General features: G+C 45.7%; 1 protein-coding gene across 3 annotated transcripts in view; it reads right to left on the bottom strand.

Annotated features, from left to right (window-relative positions):
- The window catches only part of CNTN1 (contactin 1), a 256,807-nt gene that overhangs the window by 160,013 nt on the left and 70,137 nt on the right, over positions 1–26,657 (bottom strand). The gene's annotated exons all lie outside the window — the stretch shown is intronic.

Here is a 26,657-nt window from a genome sequence, read left to right as displayed (position 1 = left end):
TGAAAATTGTACATTCACACTGAAGGCATCAAAACTATGAATTAACACATGTGCAATTATATACTTAACAAAAAAGTGTGAAACAACTGAAAATATGTCTTATATTCTAGGTTCTTCAAAGTAGCCACCTTTTGCTTTGATGACTGCTTTGCACACCCTTGCCATTCTCTTGATGAGCTTCAAGAGGTAGTCACCTGAAATGGTCTTCCAACAATCTTGAAGGAGTTCCCAGAGATGCTTAGCACTTGTTGACCCTTTTGCCTTCACTCTGCGGTCCAGCTCACCCCATACCATCTCGATTGGGTTCAGGTCTGGTGACTGTGAAGGCCAGGTCATCTGGCGTAGCACCCCATCACTCTTCTTCTTGGTCAAATAGCCCTTACACAGCCTGGAGGTGTGTTTGGGGTCATTGTCCTGTTGAAAAATAAATAATGGTCCAACTAAACGCAAACCGGATGGAATAGCATGCCACTGCAAGATGCTGTGGTAGCCATGCTGGTTCAGTATGCCTTCAATTTTGAATAAATCCCCAACAGTGTCACCAGCAAAGCACCCCCACACCATCACACCTCCTCCTCCATGCTTCACGGTGGGAACCAGGCATGTAGAGTTCATCCGTTCACCTTTTCTGCGTCGCACAAAAACACGGTGGTTGGAACCAAAAATCTTAAATTTGGACTCATCTGACCAATGCACAGATTTCCACTGGTCTAATGTCCATTCCTTGTGTTCTTTAGCCCAAACAAGTCTCTTCTGCTTGTTGCCTGTCCTTAGCAGTGGTTTCCTAGCAGCTATTCTACCATGAAGGCCTGCTGCACAAAGTCTCCTCTTAACAGTTGTTGAAGAGATGTGTCTGCTGCTAGAACTCTGTGTGGCATTGACCTGATCTCTAATCTGAGCTGCTGTTAACCTGCGATTTCTGAGGCTGGTGACTCGGATAAGCTTATCCTCAGAAGCAGAGGTGATTCTTGGTCTTCCTTTCCTGGGGCGGTCCTTATGTGAGCCAGTTTCTTTGTAGCGCTTGATGGTTTTTGCAACTGCACTTGGGGACACTTTCAAAGTTTGCCCAATTTTTCGGACTGACTGACCTTCATTTCTTAAAGTAATGATGGCCATTCGTTTTTCTTTACTTAGCTGCTTTTTGCTTGCCATAATACAAATTCTAACAGTCTATTCAGTAGGACTATCAGCTGTGTATCCACCAGACTTCTGCACAACACAACTGATGGTCCCAACCCCATTTTAAGGTAAGAAATCCCACTTATTAAACTTGACAATGCAGACCTGTGAAGTGAAAAATATTTCTGGTGACTACCTCTTCAAGCTCATCAAGAGAATGCCAAGAGTGTGCAAAGCAGTCACCAAAGCAAAAGGTGGCTACTTTGAAGAACCTAGAATATAAGACATATTTTCAGTTGTTTCACACTTTTTGTAGCGCCGGCGTCCCTGCCCTCTGCTAGGCAGGGACGCTGTTCCCCTCACCCCTCTGCTCCGAGCCCGGCGTCCTCCTCCCGCTCTGCTGGCAGCGCGCGCTCCTTCCCGGCCACTGTGCTTAGGGCACGCGCGCGCGCGCTCCCTCCCTCTTAAAGGGGCCGCGCGTGCCGTCCTAAGGAGTCCCCGGCCAATGGCCGGAGGACTTCACCATATATAAGGCACCTCCTCCAAAATGGAGGTGCCCGAGCAATGTTGTTGCACTGTTCACTACTCAGCTTCATCCCTCAGGTCCCGTTGCCAGTTACCTGCCAGATTCCTGCCAGTTTGCTGTCTGATTCCTGCTTGATATTCTGCTTACCTGCCTGCTAGCCTGAGGTCCGACGGTCTGCCTACCGACTCCTGTCAGTCTGTCTAAGGACCAGCTTGCCCGCTCACCTGGGAGCGCTCCTCTGCTACCCGCCTGCTAGCCTGAGGTGCGACGGTCTGCCCTCCAACTCCTGTCAGCCTGTCTATGGACCAGCTTGCCCGCTCACCTGGGAGCGCACATCTGCTACCTGCCTGCTAGCCTACCTGGAGGCTCCGCCATCACGTGCTGTGACCACCTGCCATTCCAGAGACTCCTGCCCGCTCACCTGGGAGCGCACACCTGCTACCTGCCTGCTAGCCTACCTGGAGGCTCCGCCGTCACGTGCTGTGACCACCTGCCATTCCAGAGACTCCTGCCCGCTCACCTGGGAGTGCACACCTGTTACCTGCCTGCTAGCCTACCTGGAGGCTCCGCCGTCACGTGCTGTGACCACCTGCCATTCCAGAGACTCTCGCTTGCTCACCTGGGAGCACACATCTACCATCTGCCTGCTAGCCTACCTGGAGGCTCTGCCATCACAGGTCGTACCTACCCTTTACCCAAAGACTGCCCCGGTCACTTGCCGTGACCTCCTGCCCGTTCATCCAGAGACTGCCCCGGTCACTTGCCGTGACCTCCTGCCCATTCATCCAGAGACTGCCCCGGTCACTTGCCGTGACCTCCTGCCCGTTCATCCAGAGACTGCCCCGGTCACTTGCCGTGACCTCCTGCCCGTTCATCCAGAGACTGCCCCGGTCACTTACCGTGACCTCCAGCCCGTTTACTCAGAGACTGTCCCGGTCACCTGCTGTGACTGCCTGCCCGTCTTCCCTGGTCGCCACCCGCTCCCTTACAAGGACCGCCCCCTTGTATAGTAGCTCAGAGGTTCCGCCTCCCAGACCCGTTACAGTTTGCTCGGGCCATGGAACCCGGAGGCACCCTAGCTCCCTCACTCTCGGACCTGTGTCATGAACTGTCCCGTCAGAGGTCCCAACAGGAGTCCATCCTGGGTCACCTGCGGAATGTCAATACTCGCCTGGACACTCTGACTGCTCCACCAGCAACCACCGCCAGAGCCATGACTCGCAATCCGGCAGCTCCGCTGCCCACCAATACCATGGTATCCTACCCCGGACCCCGGCTTTCTGCACCTCCTCACTTCGGAGGCGACTCCGCTCAGGCTCGGGGCTTTATAAATCAGTGCACCCTGCACTTTGAACTCCTGTCCCACCAGTTTAACTCCGACCGGGCCAAAATTGCCTTCATCATGTCCCATCTCACCGGGGAGGCCCTGGCCTGGCTAAATCCTCTATGGGAGAGAGGAGACCCCCTGGTGTCCGACTTGCCTGCCTTTCTCACGGCTTTCCGGAAAGTCTTTGACGAACCTGGACGGAGGACCTCATCCGCATCATCTCTGCTACGCCTCCGTCAGGGAAGTCTCACCGTGGGCCAATATGCCATACGGTTCCGTACCCTTGCCTCGGAGCTGGCCTGGGATAACGACGCTCTGGTATCTGTCTTCTGGGAGGGTCTGTGCGGCCGTATTAAAGATGAACTTGCCGGTCGAGACATTCCTACCACTCTCGATGACCTAATAACTCTTGCCACCCGGATTGACCTACGGTTCCAGGAGCGTGCCAAAGAAGTCACCCGTGAGAGGAGGTTTCCACGTCTAGCTCCTACTTTTCAGAAATCCGTCACTCCCTCCGTTTCTCCCCAGGTACACTCTCCTGAGCCTATGCAGGTCGACCAGACCAAGATAGTCAAAACCCGTCAGGACTTACGCCGTGCCGAGGGGAGCTGCTTCTACTGTGGCAGTAAGGAGCACCGGATCCGTACCTGCCCAGAGAGGTCGGGAAACGCCTGTGTCTAGGTTCGCTCAGAGAGGTCGACCTAGACAAGAATAAATCCTCTCCATCTCTGCTGCTGTCAGTCTCAATTATCTGCGGGAAGAATCGTTTTTTCGAACTAGCCCAACTTGATTCTGGAGCGGCCGGGAATCTTATTTCACAGTCCCTGGTAGAGAAATACCGCATCCCCACCAAACCTCTGGCTGTACCATTATCTGTCGCTGCTGTGGATGGGGGCCTCTTACCACGTCCCATCCAACTCATCACCGAATCCGTAACTCTGCAGGTGGGAATGCTGCATTCTGAGAGCATCTCTTTTCATGTTCTGCCTGGACTCTCTCATGCCCTCTTACTAGGTCTACCTTGGCTCCAGAGACATGCACCCATGCTTGACTGGCAGACCGGAGAGGTCCTTCGCTGGGGACAGGACTGTCATAAGACTTGTTTGGTTCCTGTTCATCCCGCCCGTCCTTCTCCTACCCCAACTAATCTACCTGGACTTCCGATTCCCTATTGGTCATTTGCTGATGTCTTTAATAAAAAGGAGGCAGAGACATTACCCCCTCATAGACCATACGACTGTCCTATCGACCTGTTACCCGGTACTACGCCTCCCCGTGGGCGTATTTACCCATTGTCCGCTGCTGAGACCCGGTCGATGTCCGAATATATTGAGGAGAATTTGGCCAGGGGATTCATCCGGAAATCTACCTCCCCAGCGGGAGCAGGCTTCTTTTTCGTAAAAAAGAAGGACGGCTCTCTCCGTCCCTGTATAGACTATAGAGGCCTTAACCAGATCACGGTGAAGAATAAGTACCCCCTTCCGCTCATTCCAGAATTATTTGATCGTCTGAGGGGGGCTAGAATCTTCACCAAACTGGACCTCCGTGGGGCGTACAACCTGGTCCGTATCCGTCAAGGGGATGAATGGAAGACTGCATTCAACACCCGGGACGGCCACTATGAATATCTGGTAATGCCCTTTGGTCTCTGTAACGCTCCTGCCGTCTTTCAAGAGTTGGTCAATGACATCTTCCGGGACCTTCTCTACTCCTGCGTAGTGGTGTACCTGGACGACATCTTGGTCTTCTCTCCGGATCTCCAGACTCACCGGAGAGACGTTCGTCAGGTCCTGCTCAGGCTCAGGCAGAATCACCTCTTCGCTAAATATGAGAAGTGCCTCTTTGAGCAGACCTCGCTTCCGTTTTTGGGCTACATTATTTCTCAGACCGGCCTTGGAACGGATCCAGAGAAGCTGTCTGCCATCGAGAAATGGCCCCGACCGGAGGGGTTGAAGGCCATCCAGCGGTTCCTGGGCTTCGCCAACTACTACCGCCTCTTCATACCGCACTTCTCTTCCCGGACTGCCCCAATTTCTGCGCTCACCCGTAAGGGCACTAATCCCAGAGAGTGGCCGCCCGAAGCAGAGGAGGCCTTTCTTTCCTTAAAACAGGCCTTCTCTTCCGCCCCGGTGCTGCATCGCCCAGATGGCAACAAGCAGTTCTTCCTGGAGGTTGACGCCTCCTCCTCTGGAGCCTGAGCGGTACTTACCCAAATATCATCTTCCGGGAGAATGGTAACTTGTGGCTTCTTCTCCAAACTCTTCTCCTCTTCTGAGCGCAACTATTCCATAGGAGATCGAGAGTTATTGGCCATCAAGCTGGCATTGGAGGAGTGGCGTTACCTGCTCGAAGGGGCTCTTCACCCGGTAATAATTTACACTGACCACAAGAACTTGGCTTACCTCCAGCATGCCCAGAGACTTAACCCGCGCCAAGCTCGGTGGTCCTTGTTTTTTGCTCGCTTTGATTTTATTCTTCATTTTCGCCCGGCTGACAAAAACATCAAGGCGGACGCCTTGTCCCGATCCTTTCTGGTGTCTGATCTCGAGGAGGAACCGAAACACATCATTGATCCCGCCAGAGTAATGCAGGTGGCTCCCGTGAGTCTAAATCGTCTCGCTCCCGGTAAGACGTTCGTATCAGTACCTGATCGGGAGTAGATCCTACACTGGGGTCACTCGTCTAAACTAGCTGGCCACGCCGGTCAGAAAAAGACCCTCCAGCTTATTACCCGGCACTACTGGTGGCCTACCCTGCACAAGGACGTAATAGACTTTGTTTCTGCCTGTGTGTCCTGCGCCCGCAACAAGGTTCCGAGACATCTGCCAGCCGGTCGCCTCCTTCCGCTCCCAGTACCTGCTGCCCCCTGGCAGCATATAGCAATGGACTTTATAACTGATCTCCCCGTCTCTGCCGGTTGTACGGTCATTTGGGTGGTCGCTGACCGCTTTTCCAAGATGGCTCATTTCGTTCCCCTGCCAGGCCTCCCGTCTGCACCCGAGCTGGCTAAAGACTTTATCCGCCACATCTTCCGTCTTCATGGCCTGCCCCTCCACATCGTGTCGGATCGTGGGGTACAGTCCACCTCACGCTTCTGGAGAGCCACTTGTAAACTGCTAGACGTCACCCTGGACTTCTCCTCCGCTTACCACCCACAGTCTAATGGTCAAGTGGAGCGGATCAATCAGAACCTGACCAGTTACCTCCGGCACTTCGTTAATGCCCACCATTCAGACTGGGTGGATCTCCTGCCATGGGCCGAATTTTCTTACAACAATCACGAGAGCGAATCTTCCTCCAAATCCCCGTTTTTTGTTGTCTTCGGTCAGCATCCTCGGATCCCATTTCCCGTCTCCACCTCGGTGGACAATCCGGCTGCGGAATCTCTTGTTAACAAATTTTCCTCCATATGGGAGAGTACCCGATCCGCACTCCTTCTGTCATCCGAGCGTATGAAAAGACATGCTGACAAAAAACGTCTGGATCCTCCTCAATTCCGTCCAGGGGATAAGGTCTGGCTCTTGTCCAAGTATGTCCGGCTCAAGATTCCTTCCTATAAGTTAGGGCCTCGGTTCATCGGTCCTCTGGAGGTCATCAGTCAGATCAACCCGGTGGCCTATAAATTGAAACTCCCGGCCAACTTGCGGATCCCTAACTCCTTCCATGTATCTCTCCTCAAACCTGTGGTACTTAACTCTTTTTCCAAGTCTACAGGTACGCCTCTTGCTCCGGTTTCCGCTGAAAACGAGTTTGAGGTAGAGAACATTCTGGCCACCAAAAGGGTAAGAGGGAAGACCTTTTTTCTAGTAGATTGGAAGGGGTTTGGTCCTGAGGAGAGAACGTGGGAGCCCCGGGAGAACATCCATGCCCCTCTCATCCTAGCTAAATTTCTCTCTGGCCTAAAAAAGGGGGGCCTAAAGGGGGGGGTACTGTAGCGCCGGCGTCCCTGCCCTCTGCTAGGCAGGGACGCTGTTCCCCTCACCCCTCTGCTCCGAGCCCGGCGTCCTCCTCCCGCTCTGCTGGCAGCGCGCGCTCCTTCCCGGCCACTGTGCTTAGGGCGCGCGCTCCCTCCCTCTTAAAGGGGCCGCGCGCGCCGTCCTAAGGAGTCCCCGGCCAATGGCCGGAGGACTTCACCATATATAAGGCACCTCCTCCAAAATGGAGGTGCCCGAGCAATGTTGTTGCACTGTTCACTACTCTGCTTCAGCCCTCAGGTCCCGTTGCCAGTTACCTGCCAGATTCCTGCCAGTTTGCTGTCTGATTCCTGCCTGATATTCTGCTTACCTGCCTGCTAGCCTGAGGTCCGACGGTCTGCCTACCGACTCCTGTCAGTCTGTCTAAGGACCAGCTTGCCCGCTCACCTGGGAGCGCTCCTCTGCTACCCGCCTGCTAGCCTGAGGTCCGACGGTTTGCCCTCCAACTCCTGTCAGTCTGTCTATGGACCAGCTTGCCCGCTCACCTGGGAGCGCACATCTGCTACCTGCCTGCTAGCCTACCTGGAGGCTCCGCCATCACGTGCTGTGACCACCTGCCATTCCAGAGACTCCTGCCCGCTCACCTGGGAGCGCACACCTGCTACCTGCCTGCTAGCCTACCTGGAGGCTCCGCCGTCACGTGCTGTGACCACCTGCCATTCCAGAGACTCCTGCCCGCTCACCTGGGAGCGCACACCTGTTACCTGCCTGCTAGCCTACCTGGAGGCTCCGCCGTCACGTGCTGTGACCACCTGCCATTCCAGAGACTCTCGCTTGCTCACCTGGGAGCACACATCTACCATCTGCCTGCTAGCCTACCTGGAGGCTCTGCCATCACAGGTCGTACCTACCCTTTACCCAGAGACTGCCCCGGTCACTTGCCGTGACCTCCTGCCCGTTCATCCAGAGACTGCCCCGGTCACTTGCCGTGACCTCCTGCCCGTTCATCCAGAGACTGCCCCGGTCACTTGCCGTGACCTCCTGCCCGTTCATCCAGAGACTGCCCCGGTCACTTGCCGTGACCTCCAGCCCGTTCACTCAGAGACTGTCCCGGTCACCTGCTGTGACTACCTGCCCGTCTTCCCTGGTCGCCACCCGCTCCCTTACAAGGACCGCCCCCTTGTATAGTAGCTCAGAGGTTCCACATGTGTTAATTCATAGTTTTGATGCCTTCAGTGTGAATGTACAATTTTCATAGTCTTGAAAATACAGAAAAATCTTTAAATGACGTGTGTCCAAACTTTTGGTCTGTACTATATATATATATATATATATATATATATATATAAATATATATATATACAGTATTTTTCGGACTATAAGATGCACCTATGTTTTAGAGGAGGAAAAAAAAAAATTTTAAGCCAAAAATGTGTTCATGATGCACTTTTAAGAGGGAGGGGGTCTTCTGCTGACACTGGTATAGGGGTAATATCTCCCAATTCTGACAATATCCCCCATCCTGGTATATATGCCCCCCCTTCCTTTTATAGGTGGTCCCCATCCCTGTCCTGGTATGCATGGAACCCCTCCATCCTGGTATGCATGGCTCCCTCATCCTTATCCTGGTATGCATGGCTCCCTCATCCCTGTCCTGGTATGCATGGCACCCCTCATCCCTATCCTGGTATGCATGGCACTCCTCATCCCTATCCTGGTATGCATGGCACCCCTCATCCCTGTCCTGGTATGCATGGCACCCCTAATCCCCATCCTGGTATGCATGGCACAGCAATCGCCATACTGGTATGCATGGCACAGCAATCCCCATCCTGGTATGCATGGCACCCCTCATCCCCGTCCTGGTATGCACGGCACCCCTCATCCCTGTCCTGGTATGCATGGCACCCCTCATCCCTGTCCTGGTATGCATGGCACACCTCATCCCTGTCCTGGTATGCATGGCACCCCTAATCCCCATCCTGGTATGCATGGCACCCCTCATCCCCAATCCTGGTATGCATGGCACCCCTAATACACATCCTGGTATGCATGGCACCCCTCATCCCTATCCTGGTATGCATGGCACCTCTTATCCCTGTCCTGGTATGCATGGCACCCCTAATCCCCATCCTGGTATGCATGGCACCCCTAATCCCCTTCCTGGTATGCATGGCACCCCTAATCCCTATCCTGGTATGCATGGCACCCCTAATCCCTATCCTGGTATGCATGGCACCCCTAATCCCTATCTTGGTATGCATGGCACCCCTAATCCCTATCCTGGTATGCATGGCACCCCTAATCCCTATCCTGGTATGCATGGCACCCCTCATCCTTACCCTGGTATGTATGGCCCCCTCATCCTTAGCCTATTATGCATGGTCCCCATAATCCCCATCATGCTGCAAATTAAAAAAAAATAAACACTCCTACTCACCTTCCTTCTCTCCTCCAGCGCTGCGTCCTGTCTGCCTGCACTGATCTCTCCATGTGAGCCGCGCATGACGTCACTGCCATGCGTGGCTCACAAGGAGAGATCAGCTGCCGGAAGTCACTGCTCCCCACGCCGGGACTCTGTGCGCGGGGAGCAGTGACTTCACTCTCCTTCACAGCCGGCACACAGCGTAGCCGCGCTGCGGCTCCTGCTGCTGCCTGCTATCGCGTGTGCCCGCTTATTAAAGAGCATGAATATTCACCCCCTCCCCACGCCCCTGGGCATGGAGAGAGGTTGAATATTCATGCCCTTTAACAGCAGGCACAGGCGAGCACTGAATACTCATGCTCCTTAATAGCAGCACACAGTGTAGCCGCTCTGCGGCTCATGCTGCTGCCGGAATCGCCTGTGCCTGCTGTTAAAGGGCATGAATATTCAACCTCTCTCCTAGGGGTGGAGAGAGGTTGAATATTCATGCCCTTTAACAGCAGGCACAGGCGATTCCGGCAGCAGCATGAGCCGCAGCGCGGCTACACTGTGTGCTGCTATTAAGGAGCATGAGCATTCAGTGCTCCCCACGCCCCATGGGCGTGGGGAGCAGTGAATATTCATTTTCTTTAGCAGCGGGGACAGTCTAGGCTGCAGCAGGCGGCTGCTGCCTCCTGTGCCCCGCTCCTCCACCGATACCGCTCCCCCCATACCACACATATATATACACCCCCCCCCAACATTCGGACTATAAGACGCACCCCCCATTTTCCTCCAAAATTTTGGAGGAAAAAAGTGCATCTTATAGTCCGAAAAATACGGTATATATTTTCATCTTTTACATTTTAATTTTTTTTAGATAATTAAGGTTTTTAATTTAATTTTAATTAAGGTCTTGTTTTTATGGGTATAATCCTTATACATGTATGATTATCACACTATGTAATTACATTGATATTTCTGTACTGTATTTGACTTTATATATTTGGTTATATGCACTTTATATCTATATATTACAATGTCACTTTCATGTTGCTTTTTGCATTTTAATTTATGTTAATTGATGTTTTAAGTGCTCACCCTTTATATATCACTGTATTGCACAGTTTATTATGCTTGAGAAAGGCCAACCACTATTTTTCCTGGAGCCGAAACATGGCATTTGACATGAGTCAAAAAACTGCCCTCACTACATTTTACTTGGAGTGCTGCCTACCTTCCTTATATTTGATATAGAGGACCTCAGGTGGGTGAGTATATCCAATATTCCACTATTCACCATTTATATATCATACCATATTACTTATGGTTTTGTAGCCCATTCCAGCTTTGTGCAGGTCTATGATCTTGTCCCTAACATCCTTAGAAAGCTCTTTGGTTTTGCCCATGTTGTAGAGGTTAGAATCTGATTGATTAATTGGGTCTGTGGACAGGAGTCTTTTATACAGGTGACTATGTAAGACAGCTGTCTTTAGTGCAGGTAACAAGTTGATTAGGAGCATCTAACTGTTCTGTAGGACCCAGAACTCATAATGGTTTTTAGGGGATCAAATATTTATTTCCTACTGCAAAATGCAAATAAATTTATCTAATTTATACAATGTGATTTTCTTGATTCTATTTTAGATATTCTATCTCTCAATGTTAAAATTAACCTACCCTTAAAATTATAGACTGTTCATGTCTTTGTCAGTGGGCAAACTTACAAAAACAGCAAGGGATCAAATAATTATTTTCTTCACTGTATGTATATATATATATATGTGTGTGTGAGTGTGTGTGTGTGTACACAGAGTATACACGTGGGTATGTATACACTATATGTATATCTATTAAACATATTCCCAATTTCCTCATTTCATTACTGCGCAGTTTTGACTCTCCTAGACATACATATTCAGGACAGCAGGGTGGATATGCGTCTTCTTAGACATGCTGACATTCAAAACAGTTGGTTCTACTTCCTAATATAGCAGGTGAAATATGTATTGAAATAGATTTCTAAAGGTGCTATTGACATGACAGGGAAAAAATATTGAACACATGAAGAAAGAGAGGTGCAAAAAGCCATGGAAAGACATGGCACCAGCTGAAATCAGTAATTAGAAAGCAATCCTGCCACTTAGTGAAAAATATCAGCTAGTTAAACTAATGGCCTATAAAAAGGTGTCTCTTTACCAAGATGCGAGACAAGAAACATCTCATGATGAGTAAAACCAGTGAGCTGTCTAAAGACCTTTGCAACCTTATTATTGCAAAACATACTGATGGCATTGGTTACAGAATAAACTACTGAAGGCTCCAGTGAGCACTGTTGGGGCCATAATCTGGAAGTGGAATGAACATAATTCCAGGAGAGTTTTCCAAGAGCCAAGGACCAAATGTGGAGAGCTACAGAAAGGCCTGGAATCAACATGTGCAATTGATTCAAAGAAAACTATAAGTAATGCACTTAGACTCCATGGTCTGTATGCACCCTCATCACGCAAGACTCCATTGCTGAATAAAAAGCATGTTCAACTAAGTTTAAAGTTTGCTCAACAACATTTAGACAGACCTGTGAAATGCTGGGAAAATATTGTCTGGTCAGATGAGACCAGAATTTAACTATTTGGATGCCGCAGTAAGTTTGGACGCCAAAGGCACTCCATATCACGCCCAAAGCACCATACCAACAGTAAAGTTTGGAGGTGGGAACATCATGGTGTGGGGCTGTTTTGTCAGCACACGGCAGTGGCAAACTTCATATTATTGAAGGAAGGATGAATGGACAAATGTACCTAGACATTCTTGATAAAAATATGCTGCCGTCTACCAAGATGAAGAAGATAAAATGAAAGTGGACATTTAAGCAAGACAATGATCCCAAACACATGGCCAATTAAACTCTCAATTAGTTTCAGAGCAAAAAAATAAAGCAGCTAGAATAGTGTTATGATCTGCTACAGAGACTAAGGAAAGGCAGGCGATCTGTCCCTACAATAGAACTAAACTAGATCCCTACGATGTAACGGGGAACCTGATCCTGCGATCAGACCCGCTAAAGTCCTCGGCTAGTCTGAACGCAGACCTATAGATGTGGGGGAGGGATCCCTACAAGATCTAGGGACTGGGACAAGTTGCACACCTCCTAGCAGAAATAGTAGCAGTCAAAGACAAACACACAACAAAAAGCATAGAGGTCCGAAGACCTAGCAAAACTAACAGAGAACGGCAATAGAGCAACAAGCTAGCTCAACAGTAGTAAATACAAATGAAGTCCAGCAAAGCCAGGAGGGCGGAGCCGGATTAAATAGGCAAAATGGTCATGTGACCAGCAAACTAAAAAAAACCTAACAGGAGAGTTGTAACAGTACCCCCTCTTCTAAGAGGATCCTCCGGATCCCCTAGGCCCAGGCTTACCAGGAAACCTCCTGTGAAACGCTCGGACAAGTCTGGGGGCAGAAACATCATCCGCCCTCACCCATGAGTTATCCTCAGGTCCGAAACCCTTCCAAGCGACGAGATACTGCAAACTCCCTCAATACCGTCTAGAATTTAGGATGCGGGAAATTTCATATTCCCCGTCCTCCACCACCGGAGGAACAGTGGCAGAGGCGTCACCATCCGACACATCAGCTTTTTTCAACAGAGAAACATGAAACACTGGATTAATCCTCCAGGACGTAGGAACCTCCAGTCTAACAGCAGATTGGTTAACTATCTGAAGTACCTTAAAGGGCCCTACGAACTTGGGACCCAATTTTTTAGAAGGAATCCTCAATCGCAGATTCTTAGAGGACAACCAAACCATGTCACCAACAGCAAACAAAACCTCTTGCCGTTTCCTATTAAAGTACCTCTTAGATTTTTTGTTAGCCTCCTGAAGATTACCACGCACATCCGTCCAAACTCTCTCCAAATCACCGGAAAAACTCTCCTCCTCAGGCACAGCCGAAACCAATTTGGAGAATGACCCAAAAGACGGATGTCTCCCAGAACAACAAAAAAAAGGCGAACACCCAGCAGAAGAGGATGTATGGTTGTTAAGAGCAAATTCAGCAAGTGGCAGAAACTCAGACCACCCCTCTTGATTGTCTGCCATAAAACAACGCAAGAACTGCTCAACATCCTGGTTCTTCCTTTCTGTCTGGCCATTAGACTCAGGATGATATCCGGATGAAAACGACAAATGAACTCCCAACCTGTCACAAAAGGCACGCCAAAAACGAGCCACGAACTGAGGTCCCCTATCAGAAACAATGTCAGTAGGAACACCATGTAGTCTGACAATTTCCTTGACAAAGGCCTTGGCGAGTGTCTTAGCGCAAGGTAGTTTGATGAAGGGAACCAAGTGACACATCTTGCTAAAACGGTCCACGACCACCCAGATGACCGTGAAACCTTCAGAGGGAGGAAGGTCAGTAATAAAGTCCAGAGCCAGATGTGTCCAAGGTGCACTAGGAACCTCCAGAGGGCAAAGCAACCCCGCAGGAGCATGCGAAGACTTGGATCTAGCACACACAGTACATTGGCGCACCCACTTAATGACTTCCTTCTGCCATCCAGGCCACCAAAAACTGCGACCCACAAGTCTCTTGGTCTCAGAAATTCCAGGATGACCTGCCAACCGAGACTCATGACACTCAACAAACAAATCTCTCCTAAAGGTCCTAGGCACAAACAACCTCCCATGGCGAGTGTTAGATGGGGCATTCTCCTGTGCTTTAAGAATCTCATCCTCCAAAACGGAGTCCAAAGCAGCAATCACAACACCTTCTTGTAAAATGGTCTCCTCTTCCTCCTCAACACCGACCATGGGAGAAAAGCTGCGAGACAAAGCATCCGCTTTAACATTCTTGGTACCCGGGATGTAAGTAACGGAAAAATTAAACCGCGAGAAAAAAAGTGCCCACCTAGCCTGACGGGCATTCAAGCGCTTGGCAGCATCAAGATAGATCAGATTTTTATGATCAGTGAAAACCTGAACGGGAAATTCAGCACCTTCCAAGAGATGACGCCAGTGTTCAAATGCGAGTTTAATCGCCAGCAATTCCCGATTACCAATATCGTAATTAAGTTCAGTCTCGGGAAATTTTTTTGAAAAAAAGGCACAGGGATGTACTCCATCCTTGTTTTCCTGAGACAACACCGCACCAACCCCCACCGAAGAAGCATCAACCTCAACCAAAAACGGCTTAGTCACATCAGGCTGCATAAGGATGGGAGCAGAGGTGAACCTCTCCTTTAAAAACACAAAAGCTTCAATGGCCTCAGAAGTCCACTGAACCGCATTAGCACCTTTCCTGGTGAGATCGGTCAGCGGTTTGACAATAATAGAAAAATTTTTTATGAATTTTCTGTAATAATTGGCGAAACCCAAAAACCTCTGTATCGATTTCAAACCAATAGGCCTAGGCCATTCCTGCACAGCTTGAACTTTAACCGGGTCCATCTCAAAACCTTCACTGGAGATAATGTAGCCCAAAAAACTAATTCTCTGTACAGCGAACTCACATTTCTCCAGCTTAGCAAAAAGCGAATTGTCCATTAATAACTGTAATACCTCACGTACGCTCCGCCAATGAGACTCCAGATCCTGCGAATAAATCAAAATGTCATCCAAATACACCACCACATCTTTGCCGATTAAAGGTCTAAGGATATCATTAATAAGATTCTGAAAAAATGCTGGAGCATTGGTGAGACCAAAAGGCATAACCAGATTCTCAAAATGACCCACAGGAGTGTTAAAAGCAGTCTTCCATTCATCACCCTCCTTCATGCGCAACAAATTGTATGCCCCCCGGAGATCAATTTTAGAGAACCACTTGGCCCCCACTAACTGGTTAAATAAATCGGGAATCAATGGCAGTGGGTAAGGATTGCGTACAGTAATTTTATTAATCTCACGAAAGTCCAGACAAGGACGTAAACCGCCATCTTTTTTTTTCACAAAAAAAAAACCAACAGCCACAGGAGACTTGGAAGGCCTAATGTGACCAGCAGCCAAGCTTGTCTGTATGTATTCCTCCAAAGCCTTTCTCTCAGGAATAGTAAGATTAAATAAACGACTCTTAGGAAGAGTCGCTCCAGGGACAAATTCAATGGTACAATCATAGTCTCTATGGGGAGGCAAAACCTGCGACTCCTCCTCAGAAAAAAATCTCCAAAAATCCTGAATAGGTACAGGCAATTCCCCTCTATCCACAGCAGCAATGCGTCCGTTACAACACTTGTCATAACACTTAGGGCTCCAGGACTTAATTTCATTGGTAGACCAATCCAGTACAGGATTGTGCAATTTTAACCAGGGTAACCCCAATATTACTGGAGAAGGCAAATTATCCAATACCACCAAATCCAACTTTTCTTGGTGAATACCATTAATAGTGAGGGGAAATTCACAGACCTTGTGAGTAACACTCTTCAAGGGAGAGCCATCGACAGAAACCACAGCAATAGGGGATGACAAAGTTTTAGGTTCTAATCTAAGTTTTTCCAAGAATCCCCCATCAATCACATTCAGAGTAGATCCACAATCCACAAATACCCGAAATTCAATTAATTCATCCTGAGCAGCAGTAGTGGCAGATAGGAATACCCCCTTAGAATTTAAACAGGCAATACGAGCATGACTGACCATTTTTTTTCTTTCTTCTTACGAAGCACACAGCTCTTAATAAAATGACCAGAGCTTCCGCAATAGAAACACAAGCCTTCAGAAAGTCGGCGGTCTTTTTCCTGAGAGCGGGGTGCCATCGCCCCAATTTCCATCGGCTCTCCATTGTCAGCACAGAACCTCTCAGGACTCGAAGCTGACATAGCAGAGAATTTGCTCTCATTAACCCTTAAACGCAGTCTCCTGTCCACCCGTATAGCTAATTGCATTGCCTCCTGCAAGTTTCCAGGTGTGGGATAAGCAATCAGTAAATCCTTAACCCTTTCACCTAGCCCTGCCAGAAACAAGCTTTTCAAAGCTGAATCATTCCACCCTACCTGGGCAGACCACCGACGGAAGTGAGAACAATATTTTTCCACATTACCTGATCCCTGCCTCAAACGTCTTAATTCAGACTCAGCAGATGAGACACGATCAGGATCATCGTACAACAAACCCAAAGCAGAAAAAAAACTATCCACTGAACTAAAGCACGGATCACTAGGTTGGAGAGAGAAGGCCCATCCCTGAGGATCTTTGCGAAAAAGTGACATTATGAACCCTATGCGCTGTGATTCATCACCAGAGGATCCGGGTCTCAAACGAAAATATAATAGACAAGCATTTTTAAAAGAAAAAAAATCTTGTTGTTCGCCAAAAAATAGATCAGGCAGACGTACCTTTGGTTCCACAAAATGCGCTCCAGAACAGCTACTCACGTGTTGTTGGAGCTTGGTCACCTCCAGAGAGAGTCCCTGCAAGCGTTGAGCCAAATCTTGCACCAAGATCATGATGGAAAACTGGAGGTCTTTCCCCAGAGAAAATCCTTTCCTATTTATTTTATTTTTTTTATGGCTGGACTTACTGTTATGATCTGCTACAGAGACTAAGGAAAGGCAGGAGATCTGTCCCTACAATAGAACTAAACTAGATCCCTACGATGTAACGGGGAACCTGATCCTGCGATCAGACCCGCTAAAGTCCTCGGCTAGTCTGAACGCAGACCTATAGATGTGGGGGAGGGATCCCTACAAGATCTAGGGACTGGGACAAGTTGGACACCTCCTAGCAGAAATAGTAGCAGTCAAAGACAAACACACAACAAAAAGCATAGAGGTCCGAAGACCTAGCAAAACTAACAGAGAACGGCAATAGAGCAACAAGCTAGCTCAACAGTAGTAAATACAAATGAAGTCCAGCAAAGCCAGGAGGGCGGAGCCGGATTAAATAGGCAAAATGGTCATGTGACCAGCAAACTAAAAAAAAACTAACAGGAGAGTTGTAACAAATAGTCCAGCCAATCATCTGACCTGAATCTAACAGAAAATTTATGGAAGGAACTGAGTTCATAGAAGGAGCCCACAGAACCTTCAGGATATGAAAAGTGTTTGTGTGGAAGAATGGGCCAAAATCACACCTGAGCAATGCATGTGACTAGTTTCTGCATACAGGAGGCGTACTGAAGCTGTCATCACCAACAAAGGCTTTTGTACGAAATAATAAATAAATTTCAGTAAGCGTGTTCAATACTTTTTCCCTGTGTCATTTCTCATTATTACACATAACTTAATTTATGGATATCTATGGTTTGATTTATTTTCCTGTGTGGATTGGATGGGTTGTTATCACCTTTAGAAATATATTTACTTAGAAAATTTGTGACGTGTTCAATAATTATTTCACCCGCTGTATGTTAGTATTACATTATTTTTTTCACTGGCTACCATTTTGTATTAGAAGAGAAGAGAGAAAGAGTTTGAAAAATGAACTTGCTACCTTAATGTTTGGCCATAAAAGAAAAAAAGCACCCTGTGACCTTTAAATCCAACTTGTGTCTACTGTAGTGCTTTTAACCACTTCGCGCCAGAGGCTGTTTTTGCCTTCGTGACCAGGCCAATTTTTTCAATTCTGACCACTGTCACTTTATGAAGTAATTACTCTGGAACGCTTCAACGGATTCCCCTGATTCTGAGAATGTCTTTTTGTGACATATTGTACTTCATGATTGTGGTAAAATTTCTTCAATATCACTTGCGTTTATTTGTGAAAAAATCATAAATTTGGCAAAAATGTAGAAAATTTTGCAATTTTCAAACTTTGAATTTTCATGCCCTTAAATCAGAGAGATATGCCACACAAAATAGTTAATAAATAACATTTCCCACATGTCTACTTTACATCAGCACAATTTTGGAACCAAAATTTTTTTTTGTTAGGAAACTATAAGGGTTAAAAGTTGACCAGCGATTTCTCATTTTTCCAACAAAATTTACAAAAACATTTTTTTAGGGACCACATCTTATTTGAAGTGACTTTAAGGGGCCTTTATGAGAGAAAATACCCAAAAGTGACACCATTCTAAAAACTGCACCCCTCAAGGTGCTCAAAACCACATTCAAGAAGTTTATTAACCCTTCAGGTGTTTCACGGGAATTTTTGGAATGTGGAAGAAAACAATGAACATTTAACTTTTTTTCACAAAAATGTTACTTTAGCCCCAATTTTTTTATTTTCACAAGGGTAACAGGAAAAAATGGAATACACAATTTGTAGTGCAATTTCTCATTAGTGCGCTGATACCCCATATGTGAGGGAAAACCACTGTTTGGGTGCACTGCAGGGTTTGGAAGGGAAGGAGCGCCATTAGACTTTTTGAATGTAAAATTTGTTTGAATAATTAGCAGACGCCATGTTGCGTTTGGAGAGCTCCTGAGGTGCCTAAACAGTGTAAACCCCCCACAAGTGACACCATTTTGGAAACTAGACCCCTTAGGGAACTTAACTACATGTGTGGTGAGCACCTAGCTCCCCCAGGTGCTTCACAGAAGTTTATAATATTGAGCCGTAAAAATAAAATTTTCACATTTTTCCCACAAAAAATGTTTTTCATCCCCTAATTTTGCATTATCATAAGGGTAACAGGAGAAATTGCACCATGAACTTTGCTGTGAAATTTCTCCTGAGTAAGCCGATACCCCATATGTCGGGAAAAACCACTATTTGGGTACACTGCAGGGTTCGGAAGGGAAGGAGCGCCATTTGACTTTTTGAATGGGTTTGAATAATTAGCGGACGCCATGTCGCATGTGGGGAGCCCCTAATGTGCCTAAACAGTGGAAACCCCCCACAAGTGACACCATTTTGGAAACTAGACCCCTTAGGGAACTTATCTAGATGTGTGGTGAGCACCTTGCACCCCCAGGTGCTTCACAGATGTTTATAATATTGAGCCGTAAAAATAAAATTTTCACATTTTTCCCACAAAAAATGTTTTTCATCCCCTAATTTTGCATTATCATAAGGATAACAGGAGAAATTTCACCATGAAATTTGTTGTGCAATTTCTCCTGAGTACGCCGATACCCCATATGTGGGGGAAAACCACTGCTTTGGTGTACGGCAGGGTTCGGAAGAGAAAGGAGCGCTATGTTGGCTGGGATAGGTTGCAGACACCATGTCACATTTGAAGAGTCGCTGACATGCCGAAACAGCAGAAACCCCCACAAGTGACCCCATTTTGTAAACTACACCTCTCAAGGAATTCATCTAGGGAAGTAGTGAGCATTTTTTAATTTTTCAATTTATACCATTGGGCAGTGAAGAAAACATAATTGTATTTTTACCACAAAAAAATGTTTTACCTTCAGATTTTACATTTTCACACAGGGCAATGGGTAAAAATGGTGCCGAAATGTGTCACACAATTTCTTCTAAAAGTGGCAATACCCCATATGTGGCTGTATCGTACCGCTTAGCCATACGGCGAGATCTGGGAGGGACGGAGCGCTATTTGACAATTGGAGAACAAATTATTGTAGAATAGGCATTTGGATTTGGGAGCACAAAATTTTCTGAATTTCTTTTGGGGGGCAAGGGCCATTTCGCTTTACCAGAGCCTTTCTGCTACCAGTAACTTGGAAGTCCCTTATATTTTTAACAGATGACGGACCTGAATGGGGACTAGCTTTTTTTGAGGACTGAGTTGAAGCTTTTATTGGGAACATTTTACTTAACATTTATCCTGCGCTCTAGGCTGAGCACTTACATCGGGGTTTCCATCTAAATTTCCAAGTGATGCAATTCAGATGAAACCCCTGCAGGATCCATTCACTATAATGAGGCAGCAGAGTTACTCTGGACTTCGTCTGGCCTCTGTTTAGCGGTATCCTTTTTTTCAGAACTGCACAAAACTGTGGCCAACCGCACTTCTATACACGCCTAAAAAAACTGACACTATGGGATCACAGGCCAGATGGCATCCACAGTGGCCTATATCTGCCTCATTACAGGGAATCTTCCATCATGGGTTCCGTCTGAATCACGTATTTCAGAGATTTACACGGAAACTCTGGTGTAAGTGCTCAGCGCAGAGCGCAGGATAAATGTGAGCAGAGCTTTACTGCGATCTTTGGGAGACATAATAAACAAATTAGTAGCAGGTGAAGAATTGGTTTTATTTATTTTTTACGCAGTTCCTCATGCGGTATAAGTGATGAGATTACTTTATTCTTCGGGTCGGTGTGATTACAGAGATACCAGATTTATATCGGGTTTTTATGACTGACAGCTGTCACACATTAAGAGACGGGTTTTTTTGCAAAATCTAGTTTTTGCATCGCCATATTTTGAGAGCTATAATTTTTCCATATTTCGGCCGATAGAGTCATGTCACGGCTTGTTTTTTGCGGGACGAGTTGACATGTTTATTGGTACCATTTTTGGGTACGTGACATTTTTTGATTGCTTTCTATTCCGTTTTTTGGGAGGTAAAATTAACAAAAACCAACAATTCAGGAATTGTTTTTTGAGGTTTTTTTTTATGTCGTTCTGCGTGTGGTAAAAGTCATCAGGCAGCATTATTCTTCGGGTCAGTACATTTACAGCGATACTACACTTACTGTATATTTTTTTATGTTTTGGCGCTTTTACACAATAAAACAATTTTATAGAAAAAAAATTTTTTTTTTTGCATCGCTTTATTCTTAGAGCTATAACTTTTTTATTTTTCAGCTGATGGAGCTGTATGGCAGCTTTTTTTTTGCGGAACAAGATGACGTTTTCAGCGGTACCATTTTTATTTCCATTTTGCTTTTTGATTGCATTTTTTTCCACGTTTTGTTTGGCGATATGATGAAAAAGCATAGTTTTTTGCTCCATTTTTTATTTATTTTTATTACGGTGTGCACAGAAGGAGTTAATTAGTGTGACAGTTTTATAGATCGGGTTGTTTCGGACGCGGCGATACCAAATATGTGTACTTTTTTTGTTTTTGCATAAATATACGGATTTATTGGTTTAATATTTTATTTATTTATTTGTATTTATTTTGTGATTTTTTTTAACAGTTTGAAAACATTTTTTAGACTTTTTTTTTACATTTTTACTTAAGTCCTGTATGGGACATTAATTTTTATTTTTCTAATCACTGTTCTGATGCAATGCAATAGACATTGCATGAGAACTTTGCTGACAGTTTCACACTGTCTGTCTCCTGCTGGACTCACTATTGATCGCGGCATATAGAAGATAGCAAAGGGTTAACATCATTGGGACCTGATCCAATCAGGTCCCGATGATGTCCCCTGTGAGAGCTGTCGCTCTGAACCGCAACCGCACTTGCAGGACCCTGGAGGTCCTGAGGGCTGCGGGACCACCGACCGTTCATAAACGTCGGCGCTGCATAGAGCCCAGGCAGCGCCGACGTTTATGTATAGTGGGCGGTCGGGAAGCGGTTAAAGTAAAAGAAATATATATATGTTTATAGGAAGAAATGATTATTCTTTTACTTGAGATATTATTGGTAAAGTACTGACATTTTTATATACTAAATAGCGATATTATAGTCTATAAAATAATAGCAAAATAGCAATTTTCCTTACAATTCTACTAATGGAATCGGCAATTTATATAGGATCTGGATTCCAGAGATTAGTCACTTACTTGAGCTACTTCAAAATCACTGTTTTATCTGCTGCAGATCTACCAGTTCTCTGAATATTCAGCTCAGTACAACCCCTCTCACACCACTGATTGACAGCTTCCTGCCCATATACAGTGTACACAGAAAGCTGCCGAACAGTAGTGGGGGCGGGGTTATACAGAGCTCATGAATATGGAGGACTACATGGCAGAAGGTTTAATAGTCCTATAGTGATAATCACCTGCTGATAAAACTGTGATTTTCTCAAAACTACAGGAAGCAGCCCAGTAAGTGATACATCGCTGGAATCGGGGTCTCTGCCTCTAGATTATGCTAAGCTCAGATTAAATGGCAAAAACCTGGTGAAAGATTCCTTTTAAAGAACAACATTTTTTCAAGATAGGGAAATTTACCATAAATTTTTAACATTGACAGGATGTACCATGTTGTATTATATATGGGCTCATAAGCTATATTTATTGGTGACTCTGTTTATTGAGGTTTGGCCAATACAACATGACATTGTGGCTAGTTACTATGCCTGAGTGTTGTGCCTTTTAATTGTTTTTATTTTTGAAATGCATGCCTAGTTAATTGTATAATAAAATGATTTAAAAAAAATATATATATATATATATATATATATACAGTGCCTACAAGTAGTATTCAACCCCCTGCAGATTTAGCTGGTTTGATAAGATGCAAATAAGTTAGAGCCTTCAAACTGCAAACGAGAGTAGGTTTTATGAACAGAAGCATAAATCTTACAAACCAAAAAGTTATGTTGCTCAGTTGAAATTTAATAAATATTAAACATAAAAGTGTGGGTCAATTATTATACAACCCCTATGTTTAATATTTTGTGGAATAACCCTTGTTTGCAATTACAGCTAATAATCGTCTTTTATAAGACCTGATCAGGCCAGCACAGGTCTGTGGAGTTATCTTGGCCCACTCCTCCATGCAGATCTTCTCCAAGTTATCTAGGTTCTTTGGGTGTCTCATGTGGACTTTATTCTTGAGCTCCTTCCACAAGTTTTCAATTGGGTTAAGGTCAGGAGACTGACTAGGCCACTCCAACACCTTGACTTTTTCCCTCTTGAACCAGGCCTTGGTTTTCTTAGCTGTGTGCTTTGGGTCATTGTCTTGTTGGAAGATGAAATTACGACCCATCTTAAGATCCTTGATGGAGGAGCGGAGGTTCTTGGCCAAAATCTCCAGGTAGGCCGTGCTATCCATCTTCCCATGGATGCGGACCAGATGGCCAGGCCCCTTGGCTGAGAAACAGCCCCACAGCATGATGCTGCCACCACCATGCTTGACTGTAGGGATGGTATTCTTGGGGTCGTATGCAGTGCCATCCAGTCTCCAAACGTCACGTGTGTGGTTGGCACCAAAGATCTCTATCTTGGTCTCATCAGACCATAGAACCTTGAACCAGTCTGTCTCAGAGTCCTCCAAGTGATCATGAGCAAACTGTAGACGAGCCTTGACATGACGCTTTGAAAGTAAAGGTACCATACAGGCACGTCTGGAACGGAGACCATTGTGGTGGAGTACGTTACTTATGGTATTGACTGAAACCAATGTCCCCACTGCCATGAGATCTTCCCGGAGCTCCTTCCTTGTTGTCCTTGGGTTAGCCTTGACTCTTCGGACAAGCCTGGCCTCGGCACGGGAGGACACTTTCAAAGGCTGTCCTGGCCGTGGAAGGCTAACAGTAGTTCCATAAGCCTTCCACTTACGGATGATGCTCCCAACAGTGGAGACAGGTAGGCCCAACTCCTTGGAAAGGGTTTTGTACCCCTTGCCAGCCTTGTGACCCTCCACGATCTTGTCTCTGATGGCCTTGGAATGCTCCTTAGTCTTTCCCATGTTGACCATGTCTGAGTGCTGTTCACAAGTTTGGGGAGGGTCTTAAATAGTCAGAAAAGGCTGGCAAAAGAGATCTTTAATCCACACATGTGAAGCTCATTATTCTTGGTGCCTGAACTACTTCTTAATACTTTAGGGGGACCAAACAGAATTCTTGTGGTTTGAGGGGTTGAATAATAAATGAAACTCTGAATTAACTTTTAACGTTTTAAAAAAATAAATAAATAAATAAAAAATAAATAAATCTGCTGCAGTGCATTTCCCACTTCCAGGCTGATCTACAGTACAAATGTCACAATGCCAAGTTAATTCCGCATGTGTCAACCAGCTAAATCTACAGGGGGTTGAATACTACTTGTAGGCACTGTATATATATATATATATATATATATATATATATATATATATACACACATATATATATATATATTGGTGATCCCTGTCTGTACATACTTCTTTTTCTTGTTGTATTACTGGCTAAAGTGGGGAAATGTGGACAATCATGCTCACCCAGTCAGGTTGTGTGCTCACAACCACTGCAAAAAACTTTGGCTGCTGCAGACCCACGGTATTGGAGAATGTGAAGAAACTGGAATCAAATGGATTAAACCTGCACTGCCAACCGAAAGATGAGGAGGAGGAGACGGAGCCAAATATGCGGTTTGATAGCAGGGCTGTGGAGTTAGTAAGCCAAACCTCCAACTCCACAGCTCTGCCTCACTACTGAGCATGTACATAAAGTGCAGCACAGATTCATCTCAACTAAAAGCCGAGATCCTTAGATCAGGAACAGAACAGACATTTATAGGACATTTCATAACTTTCCCACATTCTTATGAAATCATTTACAGCACATACTGCATTGTACTACTGTATCAATTTATTATATATTTTAGGAGTCGAACTCGGCCTATTTAATACCGACTCCACCAAAACGGACAAAGACTCCGACTAGACGACTCCAACTCCACAGCCCTGTTTAATAGTCAACGCAGTTCAAAGTTTCAAACTTCTTCATCAGGACAAACCCCAGAAAAGGTTTATCCCATCTGATTCCAAGAGAAGTAAATGAAACACTGCATGTAAACCTGTATTTTGGACCTGAAGGGTCAGTGCATAACACAGGAATCCTCTTCATTAAATCACTGAGTCATGCACTGTCATCTCTGGTCCTGCATAAGCCATAATAAAGTGTATACAGTGTTACCTCTTTCTGCTGATTCAAGAGAATACTGTAGGTCAGAATCCAGCCAATTATGTGACCTATAGGTTATATCCTGAAAACACTGCATTAGGAGCAGAATCGTCAGCCATACTAAAAGCACACATTTCATTATCTTATACTTGTATATTAAACTGTAGCTTATAGAGAGAGACAATGTAATGTAAAACCGTAGCTTATAATCCATTCATATTTATATAAACTGACGATTACTTACAACACTAACTGTTACCATTACACACTACAAATAGACCCTAGTGGCTGGTTAATGCCTCCAAAGTCAATGGGGTTTTCTTATCTGCTGGACCTCTAGGACTATTATAGTGTCAGTCTCTGATAGGCCAGTCTGACCGTGCAGCTAAAGGGAACCTGTAACTTTGTACATGCAGTCCGATCTGTGGACAGCATGGTATAAATAAGCAGATTATATGAAAAGATTGAGAATAATTCGTATTTTATTAATTAAAATCCCTTGTGATTGTATGTATGAGTCCAGTGGGCGGAGCTACTAGTGATTGACAGTCTTCTCTGTATGCACAGTCATACAGGGACCATTCACTGGACTCATATACAAACAAACAGGGATTTCAAAGAAGAAAATACAAGGTTTTGCTGAAACTTTTGCCATGAAAATGTATATTTATCTGATCATCTCCTCGTAACCAATAATATCCTGCTAGCAGATACCATTTTCAACCTAACAGGTTCCCTTTAATGGTTTTTTGACCAAAAGTTTGCTTTCAAGTCTGTATACAAAAACTGCAAGTACAAGTAAGCTTACATAGTTAAGGAGGGCTGCCCAAGTAGAAGACATCTCCTTTAAGGTAGATAGTCTGTCACTAGAGGTGTCCGGCAGCGGCTTTTTGCCTTCTCCTGATTAAGAAAAAAAACATGTATACATAGCCGAACCAGGCGTGCATGTCTATGGGGTGGTCGGGATAAATGGCTGTCAGACATTTATTGAACCTATGTTTAATGTGAAGCTGAGTATTTTACCAAAGCGCTATATTCACATTTTTTCAACCGGCTCACGGTTTATCCCCTGTCTTCCCCATTGTCCGTTTTATAAGAAAATATAGAAGTGCAAGTAACTGCAACATTCCTATAAAAAATATCCAGAGAATTTACCCATAGTATTGAGTTCTGAAGTTCCCTTAGATGGGCAGCATTGGCCCATCCATAACCCCTGAAACTCCAACAACTTGTGAGGGCAGTATGGTGGCTCAGTGGTTAGCACTGCAGCCTTGCAGCGCTGGGGTCCTAGGTTCATATCCCACCAAGGACAACATCTGCAAGGAGTTTGTATGTTCTCCCCGTGTTTGTGTGCGTTCCCTCCAGGTTCTCTGGTTTCCTCCCACATTCCAAAGACATACTGATAGGGAAAGTAGACTGTGAGCCTCAGTGGGGACAGTGATGATGATGTCTGTAAAGCGCTGTGGAATTAATGGCTCTATATAAGTGAGTAAAAGAAATAAAACATATAAGAATTTTGGAACTGCTCCAGACAACTTTTATTTTAATGTTCCAAAGATTGACATTGCTACACTGTCTGTAAACCATTATTGCAATAGAACATTCAATTATAGGGAAATGTGGAGGTTTCACGTTGCTACAATCATGACATTAAAAACAGAGTAAAGAAATCTTTCTATGGAGCATAGCACATAGTAGCTGTATGAAAATGGATAG

This window comes from Phyllobates terribilis, unplaced genomic scaffold, assembly GCF_046119375.1.
Source record: "Phyllobates terribilis strain yellow unplaced genomic scaffold, ASM4611937v1 Scaffold_11__3_contigs__length_659146591, whole genome shotgun sequence".
NCBI classification, from domain to species: Eukaryota; Metazoa; Chordata; class Amphibia; order Anura; family Dendrobatidae; genus Phyllobates; species Phyllobates terribilis.
Note: the sequence above shows the minus strand (reverse complement) of the source record. Positions and strands in the feature narration are given on the sequence as shown.